The sequence below is a fragment of the Macaca fascicularis genome, chromosome 7 (assembly GCF_037993035.2).
Source record: "Macaca fascicularis isolate 582-1 chromosome 7, T2T-MFA8v1.1".
Classification (NCBI taxonomy): Eukaryota; Metazoa; Chordata; class Mammalia; order Primates; family Cercopithecidae; genus Macaca; species Macaca fascicularis.
Window position 1 is genome coordinate 162,505,124 of NC_088381.1, and position 8,766 is coordinate 162,513,889.

General features: G+C 46.7%; 1 long non-coding RNA gene across 1 annotated transcript in view; it reads left to right on the forward strand.

Annotated features, from left to right (window-relative positions):
* LOC135972045 (uncharacterized) overlaps window positions 1-8,766 on the forward strand; it is an 83,402-nt gene that overhangs the window by 24,610 nt on the left and 50,026 nt on the right. The window lies entirely within an intron of this gene.

An 8,766-nucleotide genomic window follows, 5' to 3' on the forward strand; every position in this document is an offset into this window, starting at 1 on the left:
TCTACTTGTATACCCACTCTTTGGCCAATACTCATGGTCCAGTACGTGGTTGCGAAAAGAATAAATGAATTGAAATAAAATGAAATAGTCTGTTTACCTCTGAAGAGTAATCCCGACTGGTAATAAGCAAGGGTAATAAGCAAGGTAATAAGCAAGAGTAATCCTGACTGGTAAGACAGCAAACTGAAGACGGGGTAACTCAGGATGATGAAAAGTCCTGTAGCTACTTAAGGTAAAGTTACACAGGTGTATATCTAAAGTTTGAGTTGACTTACACTTTTGGCTAAAACAAAGTAACTGATATTGGTTGCAAACAGTTGTAAACAGATAGAAAACTGGACAAAATTTATGACACTATTGAGATACTCGAAAAATATATTCAGACATTAGAGAACAGGCAGGGGAGGTAAAAAATGAGATAAGCTCTATAATTGTCCCAATTTTCTGCCTAAGAACACTTTCTGGACATGTGGAAGAAAACCCAAAGAGGGCATGGGAGGCTTGCTGAGCTTAGGAGACAGACATTAGAGTTTGAGAAAACTGAGGAAGCTACAATTTGTGCAGTGAAGGACTAGAGGAGAGCTTTAGAAACGTGCACAGGGGTCTCTTTAAGTCCAAAGCTAAGTACTAAGCTCTGCATGCGTAAAGTGAAATTCCACATGGCTGGTCAACACACACACACACACACACACACACGCAAACACACTCACACACACAGAAGAAAAAATAAACCTACTGTGAAGGTATAAACAAAATAATTTCCAGAGTTCACAAGGCATGAGGATATATTAAGGTTATGACCACCCAAAGTGGAGAGACCTGGAGCATTCAGTAGAGACCCAAAAGTGTCACATCTTGGCATTAGGGCTAACCTAACTTTGAATTAAAGCTGCACTAGACCTACCCTAACAAAGCTTAAAAACATGCCTTGACAAGCTCAAGCAGATCTGTAAGTAACTTATTGCCTGTTAAAACAAATTTCAAACACTGTAAAGGAAGACAACAAAATTATAATGTTATGATGTCCAGCATCCAATCAAAAATTGCTAGACATTCTAGGACTAGGAAAATGTGATCCATGACCAGCAGAAAAATTAAGCAATAGAAACAGGCTCAGACATAATAGAGATTAAGGAATTTGCAGACAAGGACTTTAAAACAGCTACTTAAAAGATGCTTAAATAATAAAAATTTTACTGGAATGTGAGAAAAATCAAACTTCTAGAGATGAAAAACTTAATATCTGAAATGAAAAATTAACTGGCTGGGTTTAACAACAAATTTAGTACTGTGGAAGAAAAGATCTGTGATCTTGAAAATATATCAATAGGAACTATTCAAACTGAAGACAGCAAGCTGGAAAATAATAGTAATAAAAAAGGAGTCCCAGTGACTTGTGGGACAACATCAATGGACTAACATACATGTAACTGGAGTTCTAGGCAAAAAAAAAGTGAGGGACAGTGGAGAACAGAAAATTTTGAAGAAATAGTGGGCAGAAATATTTGTGATATTTGTGTACTTTATGTAAACTATACCTAAATAAAAATCAAAATACAATATATTGAAATGAATGCCACCCTGCTGTTTCGTCCTCTACTCTCTATGATTACACATATATCTCAGTTGGCTTGAACTACCCATCTCACTCTCTTTGCCTGAAACACTCCTTTCCATCCTGCCAGCTCCAGCTCAAAATCACCCACTGCACAAAGTCTTCTCTAGATGCCACAGAAAGTCTGCCCCTCCCTTTACAAACACCTGGAGCAAACCAGAGCAGTTTACCTTCCCATATGTCAGTCTCCCTGATTAGACAGTCTGGACTTTGTGTGGCATCCTCCAGGGTTGGGACTATGATCAGTAAGTAATACGGAGAGAGGTAGCAGATTACATGGGAAGGAGCAAGTGGGAGGGATGTTGGGAACCCTGAGGGCCAGGCACTATTGGCTCACCCACACCCAGGGACTTTTGTAAAGACTCATAGTTGGTAAAACACAGAGAGGCAACCTGAAGAAGTATGGAACTTACCAAGCTTAATTGGGCTCTTATTAAAATGCAAATTCCCAAGTCCCATGCAGAACTACCTAATCAGATTTTCCAGGGAAAGACGAGAAGACTTGAGAGTGGAGAGGGCTGGATGCTTCCTCTTCCCACCCCTCACTCCACCCTCTGTCCTTGCCCCAGAGAGAAGCTCTTCAGGGTTTCCTCTAGCTCTGAGGTCCTCAGTTTCTGGGGCCTCAGGGCCTCCTTGAAAGTAAAGACCCATTTCTCCCCAAATTCACAAAACCAAGCCTGCTGGAGTAGCAACCACCCAGGAGTAGATCTCCATGGGTCCATCAAGATGGAACCTTGTCCCAAGTCCATACTCCTTCATGGAGCATCTCCTGCTATGTCCAGGCCTTTCTGGGATCCTCTTAGGACCCTGGCTACAGGATCTCTTGCCTGCCTCACACATTCTTATGCTTCTGCTCCATTTTTGGTTTGTTGGAGATATTCATACTATTTTAAAAATCTGGCTACATCTTTATACTTTTCTATTTCAGTACTTGTTTGAATATTTCACTCAATATTTCTCCTAACAGTGGAGCAGATTGGGTGCCTCAAGGCTACTCTTGGAGTGCCATCTTAGCTAGAGGGTACCCTTTGGATTGTCAAGAAGCCTCCCCAGCTGAGATCCACAGTCCCCACCATGGATCTGTCTCAGGAAGTGCAGGTCCCTGCCACCCTTTCTGCTGCAACTTTGTTCATTTCCTAGCCTGCCCAGTGTGATCCCCTGACTTTTAGGAATCTGAACCAAACTGAGGGTGGAGATGGGGAAGGGAGATAGATCCATATGTGACGTGTAGCCTGGATTGGATGTTGGAACAGAAAAAAAAAAGTATGCATTTAAAAAGATGATGAAATTCAAATAAATTCTGTAGTTTGGTGAATAGTAAGCTACCAACATTCGTTCCTTAGTTGTGACCGACGTCTCACAGTCATGGAAGATGTTAGCATTAGGTAAAGCTGTCGAAGGTGCGTGGAAACTCAGTGGACTCTCTTCATATCTTTTCTGTGAAGCTAAAATTATTCCAAAATTTAAAAAGAAGAAAGAAAAGCCAATCAGTCAAGGACATAATCAGGAAAACCTTCCAACCTTGGTCAAGGTCTCCAGGGATCAGGGAGATGACTGCTCTGTTTACAAGGTAAACAATCTCAGGTGGTTTCTGCTCACGACGTGGAATCACTCAGTGGCAAAGTCCTCCCTCTTCCAGTTCTCTTTTGATCATTCTGAGTTCCCCCTGGAGTGAGTCTCGGCTTGATGCCAGCCCATCTTTACCACCATCTTAGACTTGCTGACTTTCCTTTCTAACAAGGGGGAGCAAACCATAGGCTGGGAGCCTGCGATCTGTGACAGTCTTGGTAGAATTTAATCACCGAATTAGTTTTGTTGTGTGCACTTTTACTTTCTACTTGTGGCAAGTTGTGCTAGTTTCTATGTATGACTGCAATATTAATTTTTCTATTTTAACAAATTTTCTTTTCCTAACATGAATTGATTTAAGGATAAGTCTTGAGCAAATAATGTACAAAAGAGATGGGAATTCAGTCCTAATCATGAACGTGGTTTGGGAGTAAATAAAATTTGAGAAACTGAGCACTAATGGAGAGCTGGTTTCCCAACGAGAAAGGTCACCTTGGCTTTGCACCCTTGTGGGAACACCTGAGCACTGACATGGTGACTCAGTGGGTCAGGGAACGTGCTCCTGGCTGGTTCTGAAGGGGACACTAGGAAATGGGGAGGAAGCAGGCCATGTGACCTCAGCTCTGCTTGAACAGGGTCCCTGTCCCTCCTGTCGATCCTGGCTTCTCCCTCCCTGGAACACAGCCTGGCACATAGTAGATTCCCAGTAAGTATTTATTGACTAAACAAATGCATGGGAGAACCACTATACATAAGACTTTGGAGCCAGTTCTAGCATTTCCAATATGAACATCAAAGTATTGCCCAAAATAGACAAGTCGTCTGGGGGCATCCAGGGCAACCTCATCATTGCATGAATGGGCAGTGGAAGCCCAAGAGGAAGAAGGTGTTTGCTCCAGCCACAGTCAGTGTCTGGGAAAAGCAGGGCCAGGAACTAGGACTTCCCATCTGTGATCATCCTTGCCAACACACCAGTCTATCACTCCTGTCATGCACCCACATGAATGACCTCAGTCCAGGCAGGCAATGCTGCAGGCAGGGTGGGGGAAGACAGCAAACCAGACTCCTGTCACCCAGCCTATGCTGGAAGAGGCAAAGAAGCCCCTGCTCGGAGGCTGCACAGAGGCTTTCTGTGTCGTGTAGCTCAAGCTGGACCACACCAAGGCAGCCTCTCTATCCTGGTCCTCTGACTCTGGGCACCCTCATTCTTGGTTAGGGTGAATCCCTCTTTTATGCATCAAGTCCACCTTTGCTGTAGGGAAAAGAAAGAGAGATCAGACTGTTACTGTGTCTATGTAGAAAAGGAAGACATAAGAAACTCCATTTTGACCTGTACCCTGAACAATTGCTTTGCTCTGAGATGCTGTTAATCTGTAACTTTGCCCCAACCTTGAGCTCACAAGAACATGTGTTGTATGGAATCAAGGTTTAAGGGATCTAGGGCTGTGCAGGATGTGCCTTGTTAACAAAATGTTTACAGGCAGTATGCTTGGTAAAAGTCATCGCCCTTCTCCAGTCTTGATAAATCAGGGATACAATGCACTGAGGAAATCTGCAGAGACCTCTGCCCTGGAAAGCCGGGTATTGGCCAAGGTTTCTCCCCATGTGATAGTCTGAAATATGGCCTCGTGGGATGGGAAAGACCTGAGCGTTCCCCAGCCCAACACCCGTGAAGGGTCTGTGCTGAGGAGGATTAGTAAAAGAGGAAAGCCTCTTGCAGTTGAGATAGAGGAAGGCCAGTCTCCTGCCTGCCCCTGGGTACTGAATGTCTCGGTATAAAATCCGTGTACATTTGTTCAACTCTGAGATAGGAGAAAAACTGCTCTGTGGTGGGAGGCGAGACATGGTGGCAGCAATGCTGCTCTGTTATTCTTTACTCCACTGATGTTTGGGTGAGAGAAGCATAAATCTGGCCTACGTGCACATCCAGGCATAGTACCTTCCTTGAACTTATTTGTGACACAGACTCCTTTGCTCACATGTTTTCTTGCTGACCTTCTCCCCACTATCACCCTCCTCTCCCACCGCATTCCTCTTGCTGAGATAGTGAAAATGGTAATCAATAAATACTGAGGGAACTCAGAGACCGGTGCCAGTGCAGGTCCTTCGTATACTGAGTGCCAGTCCCCTGGGCCCACTTTTCTTTCTCTATACTTTGTCTCTGTGTTTTATTTTTTTTCTCAGTCTCTCATCCCACCTGATGAGAAAAGCCCACAGGTGTGGAGGGGCTGGTCCCCTTCATTTGCATGGGCATTTCCCAGGCTAAAGGCTCCAGAGGACTGCGCAGCAGAGGTTTTGGAGAGGAGAACCATAAAACCCACTGTCTCAGCCTCCTGGGGAGGCTGGCTGTGACCCCTGCCAGGGCCACTGGCACCTCTAGTCACCCTTACCCACTCCACTTAATGTCTTCTCCTCTCCTCTCCTCTCCTGTCCTCTTCTCTCCTCTCCTCTCCTGTCCTCTCCTCTTTTCCTTTTTAACGGAGTCTTGTTCTGGGGTGCAGTGCTGCCATCTCGGCTCACTACAACCTCAGCATCCCAGGTTCAAGTGATTCTCCTGCCTCGGCCTCCCAAGTAGCTGGGATTATAGGTGCATGCCACCATGCCTGGCTAATTTTTGTATTTTTAGTAAAGACGGAGTTTCCCCATATTGGCCAGGTTTGTATGTCCTTGTTTCTTGATCACACCTATTGTTAATTGCCTTCCTCTCCCGAGTAACCTGAGACCTCTGCAAGGGCAACGATCTTTCTATATTTTATTCACAAGCCCCTAAAAGCCCCTCTCTGTCCCCACACAGAGAGGACACTCAGTGAATATTTGTTGAATGGATGGATGGATGAACTGATTGGACAAATAAAAGCCACAAGTGCTCAGGGGATTTGTATTTGCTCCTATCTCTGTGGCTGTCTTGCTGTGGGACCTTGTGCAAGTGATGTGATCTTCCTGAGCCTCAGTTTTCTCATCAGTAAAATGGGACGGTCACACCAACTGGAAGGCTTGTGGGCCAGTGAGATGGGGAAAGCACTCATGTCGTGCCAGGTTTTGATAGGCATCTAGGAAGTGCTGGTTATGTCAAAATCAAAATCCACTCATTCATTCACTCATTTATTCACAAGTTCGGTCGGCCCACAAATATGTGACCTGAGAAGGCTTCTGAGAAGGAGTAGTGGTTGACCTTCCCTGAAAGACTGAGTAACACGCTGGAGGGAAGTGGTGGGAGTGGGAGAGGATGAGGAGCAAGGAGAGCATTTAGGAAAGTTGGAAGATGTAGGGAGATGGCACACGGACCTACAAGAAGGAGCAGGCACGGCCACATCCCAGTCACTGCCAGGCTAAGGCATGTGACTCCCCTCCCAGAGGAGAGGGGAGCTTTGGAGGGGGCTGACTGTGTCTGGACACGGGTGATTGGCAGGGCAGTTTTTCTTTCCAGCAAGTACGTGTTGGGTGTGTGCTCTGTGGCATGTACCGGCCTGGGCATGGGGGATACAAGGGCACCTAGTCTGCAGGCAGAGGGATACACAACACATGGACTTGCCTGAGCCTCTCTCAAACTGCACACCTGCTGCAGCCCACCATAGTTCTTCAGTTAAAGACCAGCATCCCTCTGTGGCCCACGATTTCTCACCTACCTCTCGGCCCCGCTCCCACCCCTTCTTGCTTACTCATCTCATTTCAGCTCCTCACCCATGCCACTCCCGACCTCAGGGCCTTTGCACACACTGTTCCCGCTGCTTGGTGGGGTCTCCCTGGGCTCCCACCCTCATTTCTTCCTCTTTTTTTCTTTTTCAAAATAGAATTTATTTTTACAGTGAATAATACAAATGTGGCTATGAAAGCAGAACATATTTAAAAATATTTAAGGTATGCAACTGTCATTTTAAAAACAGAATTAGTTAAAAGGAAGATGAATAAAGAACTCGAGCTTACGCCTGATTTCTATTGGTTTACTTAGAAATACCAATCAGTATCTAACATATTATTAACTATGCTGGAAAAAACACTTCTATATGCAGTTTTAATTCCTAACTACAGTTTAAAAACAGATGAGTTCCCAGCATTTGGAGCTCTCCCTAAATGTTACATCCTGAGGAAGCCTTTCTTGGGCCACCGGACTGGACGTGACCCTTCTGTGACACGTGACCCCCGGATTGGATGTGATCCTTCTGTGACACGTGACCGTCCGACTGGATGTAATCCTTCTGTGACATCCTTTGCAAGCTCTGCAACATCTCCTTCACTGTGCCCACTGCAGCTCATGACAAATGTGTGTTTATTGTATTCATGATGGCTTCCCTCACTGATTATTAGCCCCAGGAAGGGAGGAACCGGTCTACATATATCAACAACGAGCTCAGAGATTGCAGCCCGGAAGTCATCATTTAATGAAGGATTGACTGCAGCCCATGGGGGCTGGAGGGAACATTCAGACCCACTTGCCATCGTCATGCATGGAGATGAGGGTTTTGGAAGGCTGCTTGGAAGATGTTAGAAAGGTAGAGAAGAGTTCACAAAGAGGTCCTAATGGCCTGGGTATTAAAGGGTGAGTAGGAGTTTGTTAGGCTGGAGGAGGGAATTCCATTAGAGGAGACGGTGGAAGCAAATGCCTTGGGAAACAGCTGGTCATCGCAGACACTGGAGGGGGGCTGGTGGAGGACCGCAGCAGGGGCTCTCTACTGCAAACCCACGTGCCAGGCACGATGGCCATGCAACCTCATGTGATCCTCAGAGGTAGGTAGGTAGATAGAGGGTATTAGACTCCAGCTTAGCCGCTGAGGTAGATATTATGATCCTCTCTCAATAAATGAAGCAGCTAAGGCTCAGAAAGGTTTAGTGACATGCCCAGGTCACCCGGCCACTCAGTGGCTTGCCTGGCTGTGTCACGTCCCCAGTGTCATATGTTGTGCACCTGACACCGTAGCTGAGGGTTTCTGTGTCTTTCCACACCCACCCTTCAGGCTGGGGCAAGGGAAATTATATCGGCAAAGGGCTCGGCTGAGATTCCCAGCCTTTTCCCCAGGTCTGTGTCCCTGTGCGGGGTCTCAACCTTCTCCCTCACCCCCACCCTCTGGAAAAGGGGCTGAGCACTCTGGGCTCCCAGGCTCAGGCTTTACCACCGTCCACTAGCCCCGGCCCCCCACCAGGCAGCCTTCTCCACCAGCCTCTGGGGACTCCTCCCTTCCTGCCCCAAACCAGAAGATGGGGCGCTTGCTGCATGTGGCTAACCCTGAGGCCACGAGGAAGCCACTTCACTTCTCTGAGCCTCAGTTTCCACGTCTGTCATAGGGACGCCCACTCTGGCTGCTCTGAGAGCACTTGTGACCAGAACACAAAGGACACTTTGAGCTGCAAACTGCTAAACAGGCCCGGGAAATGATAAGTAGTAACAGCCGAGGCTTCTCAGTGCCAAGCCAGCAAGTATCCTCTCCTCTCCAAACACCGGAAGCCCTGGGAATTCCCTGCAGGAGAAGAAGGAACCAGATGCCTGAAATGAGCTTGCCCCAGGCCGGGGACCTGTGCACGGCCCTGCGAGCACCTGGTGCCCTCTAGTGGCCACAGGCGGCCCTGCAGGGCCGCATTTTCTGGAA